This window comes from Meles meles, chromosome 7 (assembly GCF_922984935.1).
Source record: "Meles meles chromosome 7, mMelMel3.1 paternal haplotype, whole genome shotgun sequence".
Lineage (NCBI taxonomy): Eukaryota > Metazoa > Chordata > Mammalia > Carnivora > Mustelidae > Meles > Meles meles.
In genome coordinates this window covers 20,599,410-20,626,557 of record NC_060072.1, presented here as the reverse complement: position 1 = coordinate 20,626,557, position 27,148 = coordinate 20,599,410, and the positions used below count along the sequence as shown (strand labels likewise).

The window sequence follows — 27,148 nt, the reverse complement described above, 5'->3', positions numbered from 1 at the left end:
GTGTATGAATTAACTGTTAAGGAAAATAGAAGAATTCTGACCTTTGGCTAGGAAGGTATTTTGATGTTTGTCATTGTTCTGAGTTGGAAAGCATTTGCCCATTACAATACATATATATTTTAGAATATAAAAAGACCTTGGGCTGTTAGCAGTAGCTGTTTATTGTGCATATTGGAGAAACAGGAACATAATGGTAAATTGTTTTGTATTTTTCAAGTGTTTTATTTTTATAGATGTAACACCTATATAAGCTATCAAAAATTTTAAGGATACAGGTAAGTATACAGAAAAGTTTCCTTCCTGCCTCTGTTCCCCAGCTACCAATTTCTTCAACCCAAGACAACCAGTGTTGCAGTTTTATGCCTCTTAAAAGATAAATGATACCATATGCTACGTACTTGTTCTACTCTGAGATTTTTTTACTTACTGCTGTGTTTTAGTAAACATCTCATGTAAATGAATACACCAGGACCTTCTTTTTATCTCTTTTACAACTTCAGAGTAATCTACTTTATGAATGTATCCCAATCCACACATTCACTTTAGTACCTTATTGATGGGTATTTAGGTTCCTATTTCAAACTCCATATCTATGAATTAGTTTCCTTATACATGTTATTTGGGATATACATTTGTATATGCAGGAAAATTTTTGGAGTTATATTTGCTGGATCATTGTGTACATACCTTGTAATATTGGCAGTGCCAAAAATAGGGATCATCTTAATTGTCCTGTTAATTGTCATCACAAAACTCCTACGGTACCTTGACTATCCAGGACCTGTGGCTCTGATCATTAAGCACATGGTCCTTTCTTAATAAGTAGAGTTGGTTGAAACTAGTTGGAAGTATCTGAGGGGAGTGGGAACTTGGGGAGCTTCCTGTAAGTTACCATTGAGGCTGAGTTTTTAGAATGTTCATGTTTATAGATTAATAATTTGAGGATACTTATTTAAATACTGTTAATAACTCTAATTAAACATGTTCTCATCAGAGTTTCAACACAGTTCTGCCATGATTCTTAGAGAGGGGACTCTGTGTGTGTGATTAAAGGAAGGAATTTGGAAATGGTAGTAAGTAATAGCAAACACAACAGTTGGCTGAGACAGTTAAAAGACTAACCTGGATGGGCTTAGTTCTTCCCTGTATATGTACCATTTTAACCACTAAAGAGAATCATTCTTCTTCTATTCTTTCCATTTTAATAAGAGATCATGATAATAACACCTTCTGGTAGGATTTCCCATAGTACTTATGTTAGGTTCAATATCACTTTCTTTTGTTTTTCTGTTTTGGAGCTATTGATTTTGTCTTAGTTGATTTTTTCTGGTATTACAAAATGAGAGTCTATTATTCCTTATATCTAAATGATAAGCATAAATTTTACCTGAAATACACAATGGCATGATCAATATTCAGTGTAACTTGTAATTACTGGCAGAACTTAGATCATGAGCACTGTATTTTAAAACATGCATTTTTATTGTATTTTAAATAAGATTCATTTGTTCTATTTTTTTCCTGATCATTGATCAAAATTTAGGAAATACAGAAATCTATTTTAAAAAGGAAAAATTCCTAATCTTGTAATATAAATGCAGAAATTATTGATATTTGGTCTATTTCCTTTGACTTCTTTTTTTTTTAGAGAGAGAATCACAAGTAGTCAGAGAGGCAGACAAAGAGAGAGAGGAGGAAGCAGGCTCCCTGCTGAGCAGAAAGCCCGATGCGGGGCTCCATCCCAGGACCCTGGGATCATGACCTGAGCCGAAGTCAGAGGCTTAACCCACTGAGCCACCCAGGTGCCCCTCCTTTGACATTTTTGATGATACATGTATTTTCAAATACTCAAAAGTTTACTCTGTGTAATCTATGTGGCATCCTATATTTTTCAACCACCATAATATTATAATATACACTTTCCCAGATTGTTAAATTTCTATAAATTATTTTAATAGGGCACTAATAGTCCATCATATGTATACAATATAATTAACCATTCTCTTATTGTGGGATATATGTTTATGATTTTTAACTTTTATAAAATATGTTACAGGACATTATCTTTGAATGTTAGTCTGCATATATGAATACCCTAGATATATACCTGAAAATCTCAACACTGGATCATAAGATATAAATATTTTTTAAACTCTTGATACAAACTACCAAAATTTTCCAGGAAGAGTTTATTAGTTTATAGCTTCACCACCAATTGTTGAGATTGCCCGTATTACTATATTCTTTCAACACTGCTATTTTTTAAAACCATGCAAAATTAAATCTTCCTGATCAAATTTTTAATTTTATTATTAGAAATAGAGTATTGTGACCCATTTTCTCTCCCTTTTTGTTAAATATATAACCTTACCTGTCCTTTTGTATTTCTGTCTTTAGGTGATTTATACTTCATACATTTTTAATGTTATTTCCATGTGAACTATTTTATATGTCACAGATTTTTTTTTCAGATAATTCTAGTTTGCTTTCATTTTACTTTTCTTGAACTAGGCAATTTCAAGAAATTTTATTTAGATCAAATCTATTTGTGTTTTTCTTTGTGAATCTTCCCTAGTTTTTGTGTTTGAAAATCATTTCCACATGCACAATGCAGACAGATATTTAGCTATATTTCCTCCTATATATTTTTAAAATTTCATTAAAAGTTTGAAATTTCTTAAAGGAGTAGCTCTGTAATGCATCAGGTGGTGAGGGAAGGCCTCACTGCTATGTACACATTTGAGCTGAGACCTGAGGGGGCCAGGGAGTAAGCCAGCCAGATGTGTGGATGTACATGTTCCAGCAAGAAGGATTAGCAAATATGACGGTTGTTGACGAGAGTGTGCCTAGCATATATACTGAAGGAATATTAAGAAGGCTAGTGTGGTTGAAACAGAGTGAGTGAGGGGGAAAGAGCCCGAAATAGGGTCTGAAAGAGAATGGACTGAAAGCAGAAGTCGTCCACCTCTCATAAAACATTGCGAGTACTTGGGGTTTTACTCCTAATAATATGGGTACTATTGCAAGGGCTTAAATAGAGGAGTGATCTGATAAGACTTGCTTTTAAAAAATTACTCTAGCTATTTGATAAAGCATAGATACCTAAAGGAACACATCCAAGAGAGGCCTAGCACGGACCGTCAAGTAGAGCAACCTGGACGTGTGAGGAATGGCAACAAGTCTAGTGTGGCTGAAGATGGGGGAGAGGAAGGTGGAGGGCAAGGTCAGAAAATGTGGGAGGTCAGTGAGGAAACTTTCTTCCTTCCATCTTACTTTCTTATTGGTTATCTAGTTTTCACTCCTTTTTGGGTTGATTTTGCTGGTTTATAGTTTATCAGAAAATTGCTTACATTTCTACAGTTTTCAGTACTCAACTGCTTAATTTTCTCTAAAGAACTTTTCACCCACCTGTATCTACCATATCTTTTCTTTTGAAATTGGTGTTTTCTTGCTTATAAACTTGCTAAAATCCATTTGCAACATTAATTAATGAAAAGAGTAGTACATTTTTAAAAATAGCTTATACCTATCCCTTTTTAATTCATCCGTAATATCAGGTTGCATTCACATATATGTGATAAATCCTACTGCAGAGGTTCGATCTAATGGGACTTTATTTTTCTCACATTAAAGAAAGCCAGGAGGTGGGTAATTCAAGGCTAGCTCAGAAGTTTCTAGTAAGGCATCAAGGATCTAGTCTTCTTCTATCACACCAAGCATGTATGTGGCTGTCATGCTGTTCACAAAATTGTCCTCTAGACATGAAGTTCTGATTCCAGACACAGGGAAGAAGGGGAAGGACAGAGGGCAGGTAAGACTGTCCTTTGTCATTAGGAAACAAATCATTTTCCTATAATATCCAGTAGTAAGCATCTGATTATTTCATGGTCAAAATTGGGTTACATAACTGCTCTTAACTTCAGGGCAGTTTTTGGAAGGAAATATTTTGAATTGGATACTTTGCTGCTTTGACTACAAGCTGCACTTTCTTAGTTAAGAAAGAGGGAACTAACAGTGTTTACCACAATGGATAGCCTATAGCAGAAGCAGTACAGATAAGACTCAAAAGAAAAATATACATGGTCTGGTAAACATATATGTAAAAATGATAAAATCTATAAAATTCCAAAAATGCAAGTTAAAACTGTTATCACTCTGGCTCATTAAGTTGGCAAATTAATCATAGTTGGTTGTACTCAAACTTAGTGAGCATAAGGTGAAATAACACTCCTTTAGGAAGTATAACTTGGTATAACCTTTCTGGAAGCAATTTAATAATACATGTGGTGTGTGTGTAAGGGTATCTTAGTGAGGGTTTGTTTTGCATTTCCCTGATGGCTAATGAAGTTGAGCACCTTTCATATGTTTCATGACCATTTGAATTTCCTCTTTGGTGAGTTGCCTGTTCAAGTCTCTTGCCCATTTTTCTTCTTAATTGTTATCTTTTTCTTATTAATATGAAGTTCTTTTTATTTTCTGGATATAAACCATTTGTCTGAGATATGTGTTGAAAACATCTCCCAGTCTGTAGCTTGACTTTTCAGAGCTTTCCTAATAATATCTTTATATACAGAATTTCTTAATTTCAGTGTTGTCTAGGTTAGCAGTCTTTTTCTTTATTGTTAGTACATTGTATATCTTGTTGAAGAAATTTTTTCCTTTCCTCAAGTTAAGATATTTTCTTGTAAGATGTTCTGGAAAATTTACTGTTTTTATCCTCATCTTTAGATCTAAACATACTTATTTAAAAGATTTCTTTTCTCAATCATTATCTTTGCCATAATTTAAATATCTTTATTCACATCCATCTTCTTCTGAGCTCTTGCTTCTGGTTGGCCTATTTATCAATCACGACACTAATACTATTCTTCCTTATTTACTGTAGCTTAAAAAATAACTTTTGATATCAAAGATTTGGCAAGTTCTTCTATGGTTTTTTTCCCTGTTCATTTGAAATCTATAAAGTCCTTCATTTATCTTGACTGTAGAAATTGCAGTACACTTCCTTGACCTATTAAAGTCTACTGTTAATTGAGGTACACAAAAATGTTTTATATGTATACTTACTGAAGGTTAAAGATAGTGTCTCTATCCCAAACAACATAATATTCTTGTTTATTTTTTTTCAAGAAGTCCTCCTGTTCTGCCTATTGAGTTTACATATCAATTCTAGCATAATCTTGTCATAAAAAACCTGTTAGGATTTTGACCAAGATTGCTTTATATTTGGAGACTAATTTGGAGAGAACTGATATACTTTCAATCTGTAAACACAGTATAGCTCTTTATTAGTTTAAGGCTACTTAGTTTTTTTAGTCATGTTTTCAGTTTTCTTTATAAATAATAATGCATCATATTATTTTTAGCTTTATTTGTAGATATGTTATTTTGATGCTCCTACAATGACATTTTCTTAATTTTCTTTTTATTACAGGTATTAGAGATACATTTAATGCTTAAATTACTAACTCTATATTCAGCAACATTGCTACATTTATTTGTAGATCCTTGGATTTTCTATGAACATAATTATATCGTCTATAAATAATGGTAGTCATGTGTTTCCTTTCAAACATTTTATCTTTCTTGTGCTACTTTCCTGGCTAATTTCAGCTGTTCAGTGTTTAACTGGTGACAGCATGTGTATGTATCTTGTACTCTATCTCAAAGAAAAACTTTCAGTCATTCACCAGTATGATGCGTGTTGCAGATTAATCATCAGATTAAGAAATTTCCCATTTTCCCCTAGTGCACATATGATTTCTCTTTCATTCCGTTGACTTTTAAAACGTTTTATTCTGAAAAATTTCAAACTTACAGAAAGGTTTCAAGAATAATGCCATGTATTCCTTAATATTCTTTATTTAGATTCACTCATAGTTAATAATTTCCTCACTTATTTTATCACTGTCTAGTCACATTTTCATTGTAACTATTCCTGAACCATTTGGGAGTCAGCTGCAAGTTATATGACCCTGTAATTCTAAGTATCTTCTAAGAAAAAGGATATCCTTTTTTAAGCCTCTGTATAAAGATCAAATTCATGAAATATGACATTGGTTTGATTCTGTTATCTAATGTGCAGCCCATAGTCAAATTAACCCGATTGTCTCAATAATGTCCTTACAGCAAAGTTTTTCTCTCTGGGATCAGGCATTGTATTTAGTTGTCTTATCTTTTTAGTTTCCTTTAATCTGGAACCTCAGCTCTTCTTTGTCTTCACCTTTATTATGTGCTTTCTATTCCCTTTCTGTGTTCTTTTTTTCCCCCCTCTTCCTTTCTTGCTTCCTTTTGGTTTGGGCATTTATATAAATTGTTTTTTATTGTTAGTAAAGGCTATAGTCTTTCCTTTCAAACTTTCAAGACTATAGTCTTTCATTTACCTTTACCTTATATATGAATTATATCATTTTTCCTTGACTTACTAAAGCCTAGTGTTAATAGTAGTATCCATAGAGGTTTAACATGTATATTAGTCAAAGGCTAAAGATTAATATTTCTGTCCTCTTTCCCAATAGCACAAGGATCTAAATACTAAATCTTCCCACATTTTTATGTAATACTTTGGTTTAGTATTTTACATACACCTGCTTTCTGGTCCTCTTATTATATTAACTATTATTTCTTGTTGTTTTTATACTCAGTAGTTTTGCATAGCTTTACCAGCATAATCAGTTTATTTCCTTATTATTGCTTTCTGCATCTCACTTATTCCTTCTGGATTCTGCTTGGTTCTTAACAAGAAACATCTTTTTTGGCTCTGTGCATGGTAAAATCTTTCATGTTTGCTTGAAAATGTCTCTTGTGCTTCATTCATGAATCATTGATGTGTTGCTGAGTATAGAATTCTAAAGCGAGTTATTTTTCTTCAATTCTTAGAAGATAATTTCTTAGACGTTCTTAGAAGATTTTTTTCATTGCTTGCTGCATCTTTTGTAGCTGATGAGAAATCTATCACTCTACTCATGCTTTCCTTGTTGTCAATTGTCTTTATTTGCTTTAGCTAGTTCCTCTTTTCTTTGAAGGAGTGTAGTTTTAAGTTGTGATAGCTGTGGTCAAGTTAAGAAGTATTAGAGACCTGGGGTGCCTGGGTGGCTCAGTGGGTTAAGCCTCTGCCTTTGGCTCAGTCCTGATCTCAGGGTCCTGGGATCAAGCCCTGCACTTAGCTTTCTGCCCATCAGGAAGCCTGCTTCCCTCTCTCTGTCTCTCTGCCTACTTGTGATCTCTCTCTTTGTCAAATAAATAAATTAAAATCTTTTAAAAAAAGAAAAAAGAAGTATTTAGAGACCCATGTCTTCTTTCAATTGTAAACATTTTTCAATCACTAGTTTGAATTTTCTCCTTTGCTATTCCGTCTTCTTTCATTTTAAAGTTTGTGCATACACAGGTTGACTATCCTGTGCTTCATGTTTCCTAATGGGTCCTGTATATTTTTCATTTCATTTCTCTGTGCTGTATTCTGCATGATTTTCCCAGTACTATTTTCTAGTTTATTAACTCTCTACTAAGTTGGCTTCTTTTTTGGTTCTTTTTCAGAACAACCTTTTATTTCCATAGAACTACATCCTAGTCCAATTTACTAATTTGATATAGTAAAACATTATCTCTTTAAAACTTTTCTATTTCTTTAGTTCTTGGGTCACAAATTATTGTTTTTTGTATACTTAATCTTCCTCATCATGTTCCATTTCCTTATGTGTTTTGTAGCTTTCCTTTGTGAACTGATTTTCTGCAGAAGTTTTGACTGTTGTGGTGGTTTATGTGTGCATTAGTGAAGGGGTTCCATATGTCCTGACTCCTACATGGGTCCTTTCAGAAACATTTGATGTTTGCCCCTAACTGACTAGATCTTGAACCCTTTTCTCTGTTAATTTCTCAATTCAGGAATCTCGATCCATGCAAATATGAATTTGAATTCTGTACCTGTACATGACCAAGCCTAGGGTTTGGATTTCTCATAGGTGGCTTTTCTTTTTTTCCCTCTCTCATTGTTCAATCAGCAGGATTCCTTGCTACTTTCTTGAATGAATGGGAAGAGTTTATCTAGTGCCTTTTTCATGGACTAGGTGACATTTTGAGTACCTGGGGTTTGTTTAGGGAGACTTAATACTAGTTCTTACCTCATGTGGTCCCAAGCACATTTTCTTTTACCTCCTTTTATGGGCTATGACCCAAGTTCCTATGTTCTTATGTCTTAATTCGAACTCCATTTAGACCACAAGTATATCAGTTTCTGCTTTCTTATCAAGAGTTGAGTTCCTTCTTTGTTTTTGTAGCTTGAGTATTCCATTTCTTATTTTCAGACATGGCTCTGATCACTTTATTTGTTATATCTGTATGCATAGCTTCTCTGTGTGAATAATGTCAGCTTGGTTCAGCATATGCTTTTTTCTCCTTTATTTCTGATTTTTAATCTTCATTAACTTCTGCTTTCTGTCCTTAAGCTTTTTATTATTATCATTATTTACCAAAACAATTTTATGTTAACATTGGAGGAGATTTATTTTTAAAAAAGGAAAGAAAGAAAAAGAAAAATTTCCCCATAATCTCATAATTTGGGCAGAATGGCTAATTTGTAGTATCTGGATATTCTTCAAATCTTTATTCATAGGATTTTTTAGTTACGACTATGCCACATGTTTAATTTTGTGTTCTAACTCTCTGGTTTACATTTTTTCCCACATTTCTAAGTAATCCTCAAATTACCACTTTTAATGGTTCTATGATACTTTCTTGAATTGATGTACTCCATCATGCTTAGAGAGTTTCTTATTTTCAGTTTTTCATTGTTTTAAATAATTTTCCCAGAATATCTTTTGAAGATGTAACTTTTACATTATTTCCTATGGCTAAAATCTCAGTTAGGAAGATGTTCAAATAAAAATCCTTGGTCAGGCATTGCCAATTTGTCCTTTGAGTAGACCATCTCATCTTATAGTAGCATTAGGGATACATTTACATAGCAACCACAAGCATTTATTTAACACCTACTGTAAGGACAGCTCTGGTTTTTGAACACCGTAGTGATGAAAAAGACCTACTTCATGTTTCAAGTAACTTACAGTGAAGTCAAGGATGTAGCTGTGTTAAGTTTGATAATTTTATGGCAAAAGGAATAAGTGTTATAGTCAAATCTAATCAAGGAAGAAATTTCACAGAAGAGCTTGCATTACAGCCAAGGGTAGAGGAGAGAGTGGGATCTCCCTGGGCAAGGAGAGGCTGGGCAATGTTCCATGCTGAGAAAACTTAATGGACAAAGCCAGAGGCATGGAAAATTTTACAGTGCATTTGGAGAACATTGAAATTGATGGTGTGGCTGAAACAATGGGTGAGAGAAAGGATCAGGTGGCAGATGAAGTTAAAGGAGTGTTGTTGGATTGTAGATCTTGAGTACTTTGCTAAATGGCTTTGAATATAATCAACCAGAGTGTTCATTTCTGCCTCTAATCGCAAATGCTGGGTTTAGAAAAGCATGCACTGTAGAATCATGGTACCTTATAGTAGGCAGAGGTCTTAGCCAGTTCTCTATTTTTTAAATGAGGAAAATGATTGCTATAGAATTTAGGAAACTTTTTCAAGTTTACACTGATATGTTGATGTATATTTGAGGGTAAGCTTATTTCTCTTTTCCATGAAATATTTGTTGAATATCTGTTCATGGCTCTATACTAAGCACTGCTTCTGAAGAAAATAAAGTGAATAAAGTATATGGCCTGCTGTCATAGTTACTCAGGGAAAACAGAGTGGGGACAATGATACAGATGAGTAGAAGGTATTCAGAAAACACAGAAGAGGGGCTACTATTTTAGCTTGGCAAGGTGGGTGGAAGAGAAATTGTGGAAGATGATGTCTTATTATAACATCATGAAGATGATGTCTATATTGTATCATAAAGAGTGGGTAGAAAGAAGTTTGCCAGTTATATAAAGACCATAGTGAAGGAAAGGTGTTCCAGCATGAACAAAAGCATGAAGTTGGAAATAGCAAGGTGAATATGGGAAACAAGGCCATTTCTTATTGTAGGAGAATCTGTTGTGAGAGTGTGAGGATCTAAAGCAGTGACGAGAGGGCTAGATTGTGCTTGTCGTGGTAAGCAGTATGAGCTTTATCTTTCAGGATAGCAGAGGATCTTAAAATATTAAAGAGGGAAACTTGGCAGGACTTTCTGACCGATTGGAGGTAGGGGCAAGGCTGAGGGAGAGATGAGCAGAATATGATTTTCATGTGAACTTACGTTTCTTCTCTAGTTAGTTGGGTTCATCAAGATTTAAGGTCTTCGTGCTTTTGTTTCAGTAGAAGAAGTGGTGTGGTGTGATGTGGTGTCTACGGCAGTGGAGCAGGCTTTATTGGTCATATGGAGGCTCAATCATTCTTGAAATACCTGAAATGACATCCAGGTACATTTGGAGGTCACTGCCAGGGGCATAGACATTATCATATTTTTAAAAACCCCTCTTCATTGCTAAGAAGTTTGCAGGTATTAAAAAAAATTATATGATTCAGAAGACTTTAAATGGACAATCTCAAATTACAACAGACAAAGCAGAGCTAGAAGTTCTTATGGGTAGAGCAGCTCCTCATTACAGAACGACAATGCTAGGTGGTAATAGTAACTAATATTTATGGGGCACTCATTTTCTACATGTGGTGCTAAGTGCTTTGCATTCATGATCTTATTGAATCCTTACTACAGCCCTTAAATGAGGAAAAAAGAGCACGGAGAATGTAATTACTTGCCCAGGGTCACTAATTAATGCACATGCTGACATGCTGAGGGATACCAACTCTAAGCCCTTCACTCACAAACTAACTCCAGGCCATCCTTTTTTCCTGTGAAGCTGATAGGCAGACAGGTGTAGTGCCACATTGAGATTTTCAGGGTTCAGCTGTCAAAACAATGGCACCATTGGTTCACCCATGTGAAATAAAAGGTTGAGTGCTTTACATCAGCTGTTTGAGAAGTGGTAGATGTGGGATGAAAGAAAGACATTAGATGATCTCTGAAGCTGAGTTTGTAACAGAACTACAACCTCCTTAAACCAGAATTATAAAATCTATGTCACTGCTTCTCTTATGAAAGATTTTTCTTACTAAATAGGTCAATGGGAGAAGACAAAATGAAACAGATTAAATATTAAAGGCCTCCATTTGAAATCAAACCATTAGAACCAGCAAAGAAAATTAAATGTTACCATTCCTTCATTTCTTGGCAGGGATATATGTATGAAAACATAAATTCTATCATCAGAGATAGAAGTATTTGAGATTGAGGACTTCATGGGTTGAGAAGAACAATTTTTTTAAAACTATGCCTCTGGAAACCATATATATAATTTATATTTGCTAAAATAAAGCCATAAGCCTCATAGTAAATATAGAAAATAGACATTTTCTATAGAAATATAGAAATATAGAAAATGTCTATTTTCTATATTTAGTGGATTATATAATTAATTTCTACTTATTCTTTGCTTCTTAGACACTTTATGCTCCTCCATAGTTCATAGTTCCTTTTAATTTCCTCTGTTTACATTAGTTTGCACATAAAAAGGTTTTTGTCTTATTTGAAATGGAGAACCAGGCACAGAAAATGTGACATACCGATCTCTCTTCTTAGAGATAGAGGTGGAGTTTCAGGATTTGGGGTCTATTTTCTCTTAGCTTCCTGTTTCTTGCCAATAATTTCATCACAAAAACCACTTCTCCTCTGCCATCTGTCCTGCTTCCTTTCTCTATTTTCTACCCCCGTTTCCTCATTTTCTAATTACTCCCAACAGAAGTGACTCAAACATGTATTAGAAGCAAGAGTCACACAATTGCCAAATAGGAGTAGGAATTTCACAAAAGGAGTCATTGTGCATCTGGCTTTTCATCTCCCAGAGAAAAAGAACAAGGACCTTTTTTTTTTTTTTTTTTAAAGATTTTATTTATTTATTTGACAGAGAGAGATCACAAGCAGATAGAGAGGCAGGCAGAGAGAGAGAGAGGGAAGCAGGCTCCCTGCGGAGCAGAGAGCCCGATGCGGGACTCGATCCCAGGACCCCGAGATCATGACCTGAGCCGAAGGCAGCGGCTTAATCCACTGAGCCACCCAGGCGCCCAAGAACAAGGACCTTAAGGAAAGATAAGCTTTAGGGTACAAAGCAACATTATAAACTAAATGTATTCAGGAAGAGCACTTTCCTATACTTCCACTTCTGTTACATCTTTAAGGTAGCCTTCCAGGCTGTTTACAATTACTTGATTCTCTCCCTCTTTGGGATACAGTATCATAGAATGGCTCTTCCGTACTCAACTCAACTCAGATATGGCCGTATGACTTGTCAGAGCCAGCTAAATGCAAGGGGTAGTGACAGATGTCATTTCTGAGCAGAAGATTCAAGTGTCAGTGCATGCTTTGATGTATTGTAGTTTTTTTTAATGATTTTATTTGAGAGAGAGAGAGAGAGTGTGTACACAAGTGGAGGGGAGGGGCAGAGGCAGAGGGAAAAGCAGATTTCCTTTTGAGCAGAAAGCCCCAGCACACTTGATCCCAGGATCCCAGGATTACTACCTGAACGAAGGCAGACGCTTAACTGACTGAGCCACCCAGGCACCCCAGTGTATTCTGATTCTTGACAGTAGCTCTTTTCAACATGAGTTTCTTTAGGGATGATATAAACAGTTCCCTAGCTGACTCATAACTGGATGTGTAACTTGACCAAGAAGTAAATCTTTGTTGTTTAAAGTCACTGAGATTTTTGGGGTTGTTTCTGTGCCCAAACCCAGTCCATCTTCATATATACTAAACTCTTCCAGCATCTTAGGCCCTAAAAAAAAGTATAACCCTGGCCATCTGGGTGGCTCAGTCGGTTAATCTTCTACCTTCAGCTCAAACCATTGATCCCAGGGTCCTGAGATGCATTGATTGATAGAGACCGGATGGGGAAAATCCCTCCTCAGTGGGGATCCCTTCTCCCTCTTCCTCTGCTTCTGCCCCTCCCTCCTGCTCGCTCTCTTTCTCTCAAATAAAAAAATCTTTTTTAAAAATGCATACTCTTATGTGACCCTGCGGGACCTGGGGCCACGCTGACCCCGCGTGGGCTTCACCCTGGTTTAGCCTCATGGAGAAGCAACATGGGGGGTTAGGGGGATAGGAGAAGAATAAATGAAACAAGATGGGATTGGGAGGGAGACAAACCATAAATGACTCTTAATCTCACAAAACAAACTGGGGGGTTGCTGGGGGGAGGTGGGATTGTTAGAGGGGGAGGGGGCTATGGACATTGGGGAGGGTATGTGCTATCGTGAGTGCTGTGAAGTGTGTAAACCTGGCGATTCACAGACCTGTACCCCTGGAGATAAAAATACATTATATGTTTATTAAAAAAAAAAAATTTGGAAGGGGAGGCAAACCATAAGAGACTATGGACTCTGAAAAACAACCTGAGGGTTTTGAAGGGTCAGGGGTGGAAGGTTGGGGGAACAGGTGGTGGGTAATAGGGAGGGCACGTTTTGCATGGAGCACTGGGTGTTGTGCAAAAACAATGAATACTGTTATGCTGAAAAAATAAATAAAATGGAAAAAAAAATAAAAATGCATACTCTTGGGAATACAAGTTGGTGCAGCCACTTTGGAAAACAGTATGGAGATTCCTCAAAAAAAAAAAAAAAATTAGAGCTACCCTATGACCCTGCAATTGCACAGATATTTACCCTAAAGATACAGATGTAGTGAAAAGAAGGGCCATCTCTACCCCAATGCTCCTAGAAGCAATGTGCACAATCACCAAACTGTGGAAAGAGCCAAGATGCCCTTCAACAGATGAAAAGATAAAGAAGATATGGTCCATATATACAATGGAGTATTATGGCTCCATCAAAAAGGATGAATACCCAACTTTTGTACCAACATGGATGGAGCTGGAGATTATGCTAAGTGAAATAAGTCAAGCAGAGAAAGTCAATTATCATATGGTTTCACTTACTTGTGGAGCATAAGGAATAACATAGAAGACATTAGGAGAAGGAAAGGAAAAGTAAATTGGGGGAAATCGGAGGGGAGACCAACCATAAGAGACTGTGGACTCTGAGAAATAAAGTGAGGGTTTTTGAGGGAAGAGGATGGGAGGACTGGTGAGCCTGGTGGTGAGTATTAAGGAGGGCACATATTGCATGGAGCACTGTGTGTGGTGCATAAACAATGAATGCTGGAGCATTGAAAAGAAATAAAATAAAATAAAATGGTAAAAATGTGTATAATCCTATACATAAATCACAGATGATTTGCAGACTTAAAAATTTGAAGTATTTTTAGAGCATTAACTTTGAGAATGCACTTTTTCTTCATTTCTAGTAGTGCCTAACCTATTGCATGATAGTTTAGTGTTTAGAGATCTGCCACGGTTCCAGAGGCTTCTTAAGGACAGGATGATGTCTCATTCTTCCTTAACCCTGGGCATCTAGCATTATGTGTGATGTTTAGTGGGGACTAGTTGATGACAGATTAATGAAAAGGACTAAAAAATTGCCTGGCACATAATAGGTGATCAATAACTATTTGGTATTAAATATCTTTATATTTGTGGTTGCACAAAGTTCATTCACCTCCTTGGTGGTAGCTCCTTGGCTAAATTTCCAGGCACAAAGGAACAGTTTGGTGTGGATTCTCTAGTTGTATTTTCCATGCCACCAGGGCCTTTTAAAAGCTTTATTTAAAGAAGTACCGTTAGTGCAGCTTTGGCTGGAGGGATGATGAATTTGCATACAAACTTGTTCAGAGCTGGATGCTGAGCTTGCATCTTGACCATCTTTCCACGGGGCATTATAATTAGGAGGAAATCCTGATGCTAAAGCTTGACTAGTGCATAGTTTTTGATTCAAGTTTTATTATTTCACCAGGGATTGTGAAGAATTTTATCTTGTTCAAAATGTGCCTAATACATGTTATTCTGAATGTTGAGGAGCTATCAACGTTCTGCTTTATGTGCTTGCCTTGGTCCAGTGAAAGCTCTGCCTCAGTCCCTCTGCTCCTCCCACCAGCCCCATTTTATTTGTTTCCTCTCCAAAAGGATTTCAGGCATCTGGGAGAACATGCATATACCAAGCTGTTGTGATCAGGTTCCTACTTGCCTACCCTTCCCTTCTCTCCCACCTCTCTAAATTTAAATTCCCTAAATGGAGCACACTTTTTCATGTTTGTCTTTTTTCTAAGCAGGTTCTCCAGTGTCCGAAAAGCCATTCTCCAGGTTTGTTCATTTATTCTTAAGTATTTATTAAGAGCCTACGCTATCCCCGACATTGTTCTAAGCTTTGTAAGACAGCTTTTTGGGAGCTTACATTCTGTTGGAAGAGACCGATGACTAACAAATAAGTAAATATATAGTATGCCAGGTGGTGATAATGAAGAAGATAAGCGAGATCATGAATGTGGGTGCAGGGCAGGACAGTGCTGCTAATTTTTGCAGGGAAAGGAAAGCCCAATAGATAAGGTGTTTATTAGGTGCCTTAAGTAAGGAAGAAAGCTGTGAGTGCAGGGGATAAAGAGGAGCTAGAAGGGTTCACAGCAATAAGTGCAAATACAAAGGCTCTGAGGCAGGCGCATGCTTGCAGGGGTGGGGGGGGGGGCACAAAGAAAAGGAAGGAATCCTTGCCAAAGTCAGAGGGGTAGGCTAGTGTTGGGCTGCACAAACCACGTAGGGCTTTTTGATCAGTGTATTTTGATCTTTTTTTTTTTAAGATTTTATTTGTTTATTTGACAGACAGAGATCACAGGTAGTCAGAGAGGCAGACAGAGAGAGAGGGGGAGGCAGGATCCCTGCTGAGTAGAGAGCCCAATGAGATGTAGGACTCAATCCCAGGACCCTGGGATCATGACCTGCTCCAAAGGCAGAGATTTTAACCTACTGAGCCACCCAGGCGTATTTTGATCTTTAGTCTGAATGAAGTGGGAAGCTATTGGGCATTTTTTGAACAGAGGTATGTCTTAAAAGGATCTGGCTGATGTGATGAAAATAGATTGTCAGGTGGGTAGAAAAGGTTAAGGGTAACCAGTTAGGAATCTCTTAGACTTATTTAAACTTGATATGAAGGCATTGACCTTCAATACTCAACTTAAGTGTTGGCTTTTCTAGAAAACCTCTCCCAATTCCCCTAGGCTGAGTTGGGGCCACTTTTGAGGTCCCATAATGAATTCATATTTGAAATGAAGGTGTGTACTTGAGTTGGCTTAAGTCTGGAAATCAACTGTAGAATTGAGAGTTCTCTGAATTCATTGCCAATTAAACACTACGTTTATTTAAAGATAACAAAATAAGGTAATTTAAAACATATATGTATGGTATGTTATTATACTTTTCAGTAACTGCCATAATTATTTGGAACTTCAGGGAAGGAATATTTTGATAAGGTTTTAAATTACCAGTTAATGGTAATAATAAAAAGTAGACTGACTCATAGTGGGTTCTATTATTGTTCTTAAATTCCTTATAGTCTACTCTTTTAGTGCTTGGACCCAGGGTCGACTTTTTCCACCATGTCCTTGGTTTGTCACTGACGGTAAAATTTTTTTCTATTGTAGGTGATTGAGCACCCAACTCAAAGTGCCTTGAGCAAAACAGAAGTCCAAAGGAATATCTAGCTTCAGGCATGATTTGGTCCAGGGATTCAGTTTTCCTCTGGGTTGGCTTCCTTCTCAGGCAGGCTGTCTACTCTTGGGTACAAGGTGGCTGACAGTGTGGCTCCAGCCCTGTGAATGCCTTGCTCTGGGTCACTGAAGCAAAAGTCCCCAAATATCACCCTAATACCATTATATGCTCACCATTGAGTCAATCACAGTGGCCAAGAGGATATGAAATTCTAACAGACCAAACTGACCTAGGTCTCTTTCCCCTTTCACTGTAACTTCCTCTTCCTTTAGGGTTAGGTTTATTGTGGGAACCCTCTCCCTCCCTCCCTCCCTCCCTCCCTCCCTCCCTCCCTCCCTCCCTCCTTCCCTCCCTCTTTCCTCCTTCTCTCCCATTCTCTCTCTCTCTCTCTCACACACACACACACACACACACATACCCTTCCTAATAAGCTCTGTGTTTGCCTCAAAGCCTTTATTTGAGCGGATCTCATCATATTTCAAGTGTGTGTGTGTGTGTTCAAAAAAACAAAATAATGCCTCACGAAAGCTGCATTTTGTTTTACCCTGTTGATGCTATATAAAACTGAGTCTCAGCATGAAACAGATGGAACACTCAAATTAGGATAATTTGAGAAGAATGTAACAAAGGGACCATTTGCAAAGGTGTGGGCAGGGTGTAAGGAAACCACAGGAACAGTACAGCACTCTGGGGCTTGTAAGTGCTGCTTTATTTACCTCCCCGAGGCCTGAGGGGGCGGAGGTAGATAGAAGCCTCTGGCAGACTTGTGCAAGGGGACATACCAGTTGTTGCTGAAAATGAAGATGTATGTTTGAGTCTGCTTAAGACTAGAGACCATCTATATAACTGGCCTCCCGATGGCAGCAATTAACACCTGACATCTCTCTCCTTTAGCTTTCCTGTCTTCTACTGTCTTTTACTGTCTTCTACTGGTGGCTCCCATTGCAGAAACCAACCAGAAGTCACAAGGCAGAAGAGTCCATTGATATAACCCATCCAAGTCAGCCTCTTAGTGCATAGGACAGGATGGAGAGGGTGAAGAGAAGATCTGGAGGGACAGTGGGTGATACTCGGCACAGTTCATGCCTTTGGCCCCTCTGTATATCTGTTTATCTTTTGTCTAAGTATAATGTTCTTGTGACCTTCACAGGGGTCTCAGCAAGTCTCATCCTATGGTTCATTGTTGAATAATGTCACTTCAGTGATGCTCCCTCCTCAAACCAGGAGCAAGGGAATAAAGGAACAACGCAAAGCACAGCAGCTGCAGTGCTGGATTCTGTTGCATGAGTTGTCTTTCCCATGTCATGCTCTCTGCCCCTTCCTCCAGCTTCTCAGCTGGATAGGATAGGAAGAGGGTGACACAAACCTTTTATTCCTGAAGAATCTCAGTTTTGGCCGTCTGTTCTTTCTTGGGTTGCTTCAGTGTTCCCTGGTTCCATGGAGGAGCATAGTTCTCCATGTTATATTAGCAGCCCAGTTTCGACTTACTAATTGGGATTAGTCAGTGAGTCCTTCTCTTGCCTGCTTAGTCATACGGCCAGCTCAGGTGACCCAGAGCCGCCTCAGGTTCCAACTCAGTGGAACTCTGGCTGTGTTTCCTGATTAGAAGCATGTCACTAGGCACTAAGACTTCCCAGGTCAGGTAGTCAAAGTTGTGGGAATGAAAAGCAAAATTTCTATAAGTGGATTTTTTGGTATTAGGGTATGGTATTACGGTATTAGGGTATTAGGGTAATTTGGTATTAGATCTCACCTCTCCTCCTTGTTTCTGGACCAGTATATTTTGGTGGAGGAGGAGATAAATTATGTAAAATGCTGTTTACGTGGGAAACATGGTAAGATCAGTAGATCCATGGATGAGAGTTCAAGGCTGCCCTTCTTTTGTCTCAAAATGCATTCCCAGGACATAGGCAATGTTGGATAAGAGAACACAGCAATGGATAAGTCATACTGCAAGTCCATGAGAAGTGGTACTGGCAGAACTGTTCTAGAGAATAATATGACAGAGAGATCTGCTGCCACAGTAAGGTATATACTGTTTTTCTCAATAACTGAAAGCAAATTAATTCTGATTTTCTTTACTATGGGGATGGAGGGAAATAGCATTTTCCTGGTTAGTAGCTGCATACCATATGCCACAGTCTGTTGATTTCTACAATAAAAATACTGTGGCTGGAGCCACAGTTGTGATTGGCAACGCCACTTGGTTCAGTTTGTGATTGTCTCCCAATAGTCTCCACAAACCATCTGGCTTTTTCTGAGTTAAATAAAGATAAGATGGGAATCCCTAACCTTTAATTCTTCCAGTCTTGGTTAGTAGCACCAATCCCTGTAGTTCCCCTACGTGTATGATTTTAGTTTATTCTTTTGGATGGAGTAGTTCTAGGAGTGTCTATGTGGCCCTCACTCAGTGAGTCAGTGAAACAGTGTGAGGGTTTTGCTAATTGATAAATATATCTGTCTCTGCTATACATTCTGGGACTGTGAAAATGGCCCTGGGATAAGTCTCTGGTCCATTGGACCTACTGTGAGGTAGACTCAAGCCAAGACTCTTACCACATATCTCTACAAGCTGCCTTACTTTGAATGGGGCACCAAAGCAGTATTTCAGAGAGTGGTGTAAATTCAGATCTAGTATCTAGTTTGTGGAAGTTCTGAGTATTTCCTTTCTCTAGTGCATAGTCACCTGAGAAACAGCCACAGGATCCTCCAGGGAAGGTTTGAGGGATAACTGAGGCAGCATTGTAGGGTTATCCTCAAAAGGACTCAGACTCTCCCTCTGTTGGGAAGCTGTGGGTTAGTGAATCTTGGTAAGCGGGTGAGAAGCCCTACTGTAGTGACTGTATTAAATCTCAGCCTGTCAGACCTAAAATTTTTCCTCTCATATGTGTCAAGTAGCACCTGCATAGGTCAATCTGATTTTCCTTCATTTCTTCAAATCTTGATCCCTGTGGATCAAGGCTCTAATTACCACTCATTCCTGCATCCATCTTGTCACTCTCAGTCAAGTACCACCATCTGGCTTCTACTATTCTTGGATCCCTTTATCTCCATTGAGATCAAAGAACTTGATTTCGTTTCAGCATTATCCCTGCCACTTTCCATCTTCATCTTCAGAGGACAGCCATCATGAGCTTTTCAAGGGTGCCTCCCTTCCCAGTTTGGTGAAGGGTGGGAGCTCTGGTTAGGGATTGGTGATTGCTCATAACAAGGACACTTTAGCATCCCATCTTGTTAAGGTTTTAGACTCTTTTCCCTACAGTAGAAATAAGCTCCTTCAACTTCTGTCTAGAGCCAGATGATATGTATTTTCTCAGGACACAAAATTTAGCAACTGTTTTTGCCAAAGACTGATAATTTTTGTTGTTCTGGTGGTAGTGGTTGTGGCGGTTTGTATGCTTATATTTTAAGATTAAAACAACTAAAAATTATTCTTAGGTTGTGGACTATACCAAAACAGACAGCAGTCCAGATTTGGCCCATAGGCCACAGTTCGCTGACCCTTACTGTACAGGATGGCAGGGAGATTTAAAGTGACATCATAAACTTAGGGCACCTTTGAGTCCAGGATTTAATTTGACGATTTGTCAAATCACTGATGCCACTCTCAGACGCTCAGACAAAAACATGAAATCCTAAATTGAGTGAGTGTACACTGTTGCTGAGTTAAACCAGACCAATGTCCTTAGAAACTCACAAATCTTCCCCTGGTTCCTGATAATGCAGATTGGCAAGGTTCTAGAAGTGTTAAGCCATGTAGGCTGTCTGATACTGCTCTCTCCAGGCTTTACTAGGTTAGGTATAGACCTAGATGTAATAAGAGGTGGTAGAAATGGGCTCTGGGAGAGGATGAACCATCAACAGGTTATTTTACGCAGGGAGAGGCTGATTTTGTTAGGGAGGAAATATCTATCCCCATGTGCAGAAGGATTTTGTGGGTTCAAAGTTTTTGCCTTTGTCTATGCCCATTTATCAGGGTCACACACCCTGGCCACCAAGACCTTACCTTAGTATCAAACACCTGCTGGAGCTGACTGTGTGATTAGAACTGCAGTTGTACAACCTTTATAATCTGGCCCTAGGCTTGTTCCTCAGCCATGTCTGCCCTGTGACTCTAGAAGATGAGGGATTGCTGTACTGTAGGAGATGAGTAGCTATGAGAACTTTCTCTCTTATTCATTAATGCTCTCAATTGTATATTCACAGATTTCCATTTCTCATTTTCCATTTCTATACCTTCTAGGGCTGTGAGAAGAAGCAAGAGACTTGATAATATTTATAATCACTGCCATCACCATAGTAATAAAGTGCCTTGACTTCTTAACCTCCCAACACCTTCTCTTCCACCTGTATTTCATCTCAAGCCACCACTGGTGACAACTTGAGTAACTGATGTCACCCTTGGCCTGGGTCGTTGGCCTTCCCTTTTCTCCTGCCAAGGAGGTTTTGCCTGCATTTCTCAAATACATAAGAAATCTGATGCCAGAATCCCACTTCACAGTCTTAGTAGAAAGCAAATAGCATGTTCCGATTAGGATAATTTGAGAGGAATTTCATAAAGGGATATGATGGGAGAGAGCAGTTGCTGGAACCCAATGCAGTTGTCACTATGTAGGAAGAGTTCCCAGAAAGGAGATAAGAAGATCCTAATTTGAGGGACAGAGTCCACACCTTTGACATTGTCCTGTAATATTTGATGCAGTTATGCAGCCAATCTCATTTTAAATGTACATTATATATAACTCCAGAGCGTCCTATGACTCCTGTTTTAAAAAGTTCACAAAATAATTTTTTCACTTTCTTTAGACATCCTTATCATATTTTTTTAGCTGATGGGATTCAGTTAAACAGCCTTGGCTGTCTATTGAAAAACTAAATGAATACAGTGAGGATTTTTCAGTTTTCATTAACTTTTTTTTTTACAGCATAGTCCTTGAAACATGACAGTTTGTCATTCCATAATTTGTAGGAATTTTTTTTTTTTTTTAGAAAACCATCCCAATCTATTTTCTTCAAATACCATCATAGCATAATTTATTTTAATCCCTTAGCCTGTGGGTCATTTTTATCTGATGATTACTTTCATTTAAATTTTAATTAGGGTTTGTAAGCTCTTCCCTTAGATACTGCAGGACAATAAATAAACTTTTATAGTGTGGCAGTGTGATCCATAGTTCAGGAAATCAATATCCTGGCTTCTGTATGCATTAGTTCAAGGCAAGAACTATTTTTTCATTTGTTCTTGAATTACTTTAGATTTCCAAACATAAACTTCTACAACATTCTGTAAGTTAAGATGTAGGTTCATTGGTTCTAAAGAAGTCTCCTTCTTCACAGTGTTGTTTTTCAGGTATTATTGGGATTTGTTCTTATTTATCTGGAAAATGGGTCCTCTTACTCTTCTGCATATCTCCTGCATATCCTCCTAGTACCCAGTACTAGGAGATGACAAAAAACCTCATTTAAAGGTGGCATACTTTCCTCTTAACATTATTGTCCCCATATATGGGGTTATTAATTATTCCCTGGGAATCATTTTACTAGGGCAGTTCCTAGTGGCCTATCTCCATCTATCACTTTGTGATTACTGAGTTTTTATATCACCTTAAATTTTGATGAGATGTTGCTAAAAGAAAGAAGGTCATTTATCATGTCTGTTTTATTGAAGGGACTAGACAAGACAAAGAGGAGCTACCTAAACCATTATGCCCATGAGACTTTCTATTTTTTTTTTTTAAAGATTTCATTTTATTTATTTGACAGAGAGAGATCACAAGTAGATAGAGAGGCAGGCAGAGAGAGAGAGAGAGAGAGAGGGAAGCAGGCTCCCTGCCGAGCAGAGAGCCCGATGCGGGACTCGATCCCAGGACCCCGAGATCATGACCCGAGCCGAAGGCAGCAGCTTAACCCACTGAGCCACCCAGGCGCCCCTCCCATGAGACTTTCTAAGCCATGTTCAAGAGATGAAAATTTCTTTAATAAACTTTGTACAAAATAAATGGGCTGTTGTTTGTGAGAAGCCCCTTTCTCTCCATGCCAAACTTTTTTTGCACCTTTCAATATATAGCTTAAAAGTCTGCTTCTCTATGAAGTGCTTTTTTTCTTTTTCTTTTTGAGCCTGCGAGAAGCAATTAGCTATTCTCAGAGCTGTGCCCCAATGCACCTTGTATGCATTTCTGTTATAGCACTAAACACCTCTTGGTTTGTTAATGTATGTTTTTACAAGTCTTTCTCCTCCCATAGAATGAGCGCCCTGAGAGCACAGACTGTTAATTATTTACCATTCTGTACACAGGGCTGCTCAGTGCATGATGCCTGGCTGAGTAAATTTGAGCAGGAAGCCTAGCTTACATGTCTTTGCATTTATGTGGGATTGCTATTAATAACTCAACAGAATTTATGATACATTGAAGATGTTGTTTTCCTATTCTCGGCAGCCAAATGGTTACTGGATGAACTTTTTCAGTATTTTCCATTCATTCATTTGTTCATGTAGCATTGACTAAGTACCTATTAAATGCCAAGCTCTGACTTATGCTTTGGGAATTATAGAAGAGTAACTCCTTGTGCTGTCTTGCCCTTCTTTCAGTTAGGAAGAAAACATAAAAACAGAAAAGTTGTATCACCACACTGTAGATGCTGTCACAAGTCAGAGTGGGAACAAAGGAGTTGGAATGGAGCAGGGCAGCTGAAGGATAGGCACCAGCCCCCAAAGGAGAGTAAATGCATGATCATGAGGTCAGTTCCATTTTCTGGGCAAACCTGGCAAGCTGGTATAGTCGGGAACATGGGCTCATGTGTCCAGGTAACCATTTGTTTTTCACTGTATGATGCCGAGTGATAATGAGGATTAGCTGCAGAATTAATACATATTTTCAGCTAAGCAAGTCATTAAACATAAATGTAAATCCAATTAAGCTACTCTTTTAGCTTTAATAAACTAATATGTTACCATAAGAACCTTGTTAATTTGTGCATTGATAGGAAAAAGCTACAAAAATGACCTGATTTGCACTTTAATTTATATTCAAGCAGCAGTGATTTTATAAAAATGGGACACATTGGCCATCTACAAAGTACTTATTATATGATTTCTACAAGTCATGTAAAGTGATTATCATATAATCCAAATGTTTCCCTGAGGTTCCCATAGGAAGTAAAGAATGTTCAGTCCTAAGTATGTAAGTCCTATTTTCCCCCACCATCTATTAATGTAACAAATACTTACGAATGCTCACTATGTACTAGCAAACAAAAGGACAAAAATCCTAAATTTACTCTTGGCCAGACTCCTGAGGTCACATAGAATAATTACTGGAAAGGATACTTTCAGAGGCTCCTTCCAACATCCTGCAGCTGGACTCCTAAGCCAGTCTTTTGTGGGGCTCTCTCCTCTTGAAACTACATACACTCCAGAGGTCTGCTGCCATAGAAGTGAGTTTGTGTTAATTAAAGTAACTGGTGTGGCTGTAGCAGATAAACATCAAAATCCCTGGAAAGATGGTGGAGAAGGAGGAGACCCTGTTTCAACCGGTCCCCTAAATTGAGCTAATTATATACCAGAACACTCTGAACACCCATGAAATCAGCCTGAGATATAAGATTATACACTTCTGGATCTCTACGGGGGCAGAAGACGCCAGTGGGGACTGGTGATTCCGATTGCTCAGAAGTGTTTTAGGGTGAACCGTGCCTGGATTGTGGTTGATATATTCAGCTACACATCCCCTCAACCACCTCTCACCAAAATCACTAGGGGGAGGAGCGCCAAACAGGAAGAATTCAGTGACTATGCCCGCTCCATCAGAACTATTGGATATGGACATAAACAGTATGTTGGAAAGGGAATTCAGGGTAACAATTATCTGGGCAATGGCTAGGTTGGAGAAAACCATTAGTGACAACATAGACTCTCTAAGGGCAGATGTGAAAACCACCTGGGAAGAAGTTAAAAATGCTGTCAATGAGATCCAATCTAATCTAAATACCCCAACAGCTAGGGTAACTGAGGCAGAAGATAGAATTAGTGATCTAGAGGACAGACTGATAGAGAAAAAATGATAAAGAGGAGGCATGGAAGAAACAGTTTAGAAACCATGAAAACAGAATTAGGGAAATAAATGATGCCATGAAATATTCCAGTGTCATAATTATTGGGATCCCTAAGGGGAAGGAGAAAGAAGACTAGAAGATATAGTTGAACAAATTCTAGATGAAAATTTTCCAAATCTGGGGAATGGAACCATTGTTTGTGTCCTAGAGGCAGAAAGATCACCCCCCAAGATCAACAAATCTACAAAGACCTTGAGACAATTGATTGTCAGACTGATGAATCATAATTTTAGACAAGAGCTCCTGAGGGCAGCTATGGGGAAGAGATTCCTTAGGTACAGAGGAAGGTCCATCAGAACAATGGCAGACCTGTCCACAGAAACCTGGCAAGCCAGAAAGGGCTGGCAAGACATATTCAGGGCACTAACTGAAAAGAAGATGCAGCCAAGAATAGTTTATCCAGCAAAGTCGACATTCAAAATGGATGGAGAGACAAAGAGCTTCCAAAACCGGCAAGGTTTAACAGAGAATGTAACCACCAAGCTGGCACTACAAGAAATATTAAGGGGGGGGGTTCCATAAAAGAAGAAAGAACCCAAGAGTAACATAGAACAGAAATTTACAGAGACAATCTATAGAAACAAGGACTTCAGAGGCAATATGATTTCAATAAAAAACATGTCTTTCAATAATCACTCTCAACGTGAATGGCCTAAACACTCCCATAAAATGGCACAGGGTTGCAGATTGGATGAAACAACAGGACCTGTCCATATGCTGTCTACAGGAGACCCATTTGGAACCTAAAGATACATCCAGACTGAAATTGAAGGGATGGAGAAGCATCTTTCATGCCAACAGGCCTCAAAAGAAAGATAGGGTAGCCATTCTTATCAGATAAATTAGATTCTCAACTAAAGACTGTAGTCAGAGATAAAGAAGGACACCACATCATTCTTAAAGGTTTTATCCACCAAGGAGATCTAAGAATTATAAATATTTATGCCCCTAATATGGGAGCTGCCAACACCATAAGACAACTGCTAATCAAGATAAAGAGTCATATTGGTATGAATACATTAATAGCAGTCAATCTTAACACACCACTCTCAGTAACAGACAAATCATCCAAGCAGAAAATCAATAAAGAAACAAGAGCATTGAATGACACATTGGACCAGATGGCCTTCATAGATATATACAGAACATTCTACCCTAAAACAACAGAATACTCATTCTTCTCGAGTGCACATGGAACTTTCTCCAGAATAGACCACATACTTGGTCACAAATCAGGGCTCAACCAATACCAAACAATTGAGATTATTCCCTGTGTGTTCTCAGACCACAATGTTTTGAAACTGGAACTCAACCACAAGAAAAAGTATGGAAGGGACTCAAGCACTTGGAAGCTAAAGACCACCCTGCTTGAGAATGTTTGGATCAACCAGGAAATCAAAGAAGAACTTAACAATTCATGGAAACCAGTAAGAATGAAGACACATCGGTCCAAAACCTGTGGGATACGGCAAAGGTTGTCCTAAGGGGGGAATACATAGCCATCCAAGCGTCACTCAAAAAAAAAAAAAAATCCAGAATACACCAGTTCTCTTTATCCCTTAAAGAACTGGAAAATCAACAACAAATTAAGCTAGCCCCACACACAAGAAAGGAAATAATCAAGATTAGAGCAAAGATCAATGAGATAGAAACTAGAGATACAGTAGAACACATCAATAAAACATCAGAAATTATCATCAGAAATTATTAAAGAAGTTATATGCCAATAAATTAATCATCAGAAATTATTATCAACAGTTATATGCCAATAAGTTAAGCAACCTAGACAAAATGGATACATTACTGGAAACCTATAAACTTCCAAAACTGAATCAGGAAGAAACTGACAACCTGAATAGACCATTATCTAGTAATGACATTGAAGCAATGTTCAAAAACCTCCCCAAAAACAAGAGCCCAGAACCTGAGGGATTCCTTGGGGAATTCTACCAAACATTCAAAGACGAAATACTACCTATTCTCCTGAAGCTGTTTCAAAAAATTGGAGCAGAAGGAAAAATTCCAGACTCTTTTTATGAAACCAGCATTACCCTAATCCCCAAACCAGGCAAAGACCCCACCAAAAAGGAGAATTTCAGACCAATATATCTGATGAATATGGATGATTCTCAACAAGATCTTAGCTACTAGGATACAACAGTACGATAAAAAGATTATCCACCATTGGAACTAGAGGGTATTAAGCTTAGTGAAATAAGTCAATCAGAGAAAGACTATAATATGATGTCCCTGACATGAGGAAGTTGAGGGCAACATGGAGGGGGTTGGAGGCTAGGAAAATAATAAATGAAAGAAGATGGGATCAGGAGGGAGACAAACCAATAAGAGACTCTTAATCTCACAAAACGAATTGAGGGTTGCTGGGGGTAAGGGGGTAGGGAGAAGGTGGT

The 27,148-nt window shown here is 38.0% G+C and overlaps 1 protein-coding gene across 2 annotated transcripts in view; it reads left to right on the top strand.

The window, feature by feature from the left end:
* ANO4 (anoctamin 4) overlaps positions 1-27,148 on the top strand; it is a 384,614-nt gene that overhangs the window by 67,217 nt on the left and 290,249 nt on the right. The gene's annotated exons all lie outside the window — the stretch shown is intronic.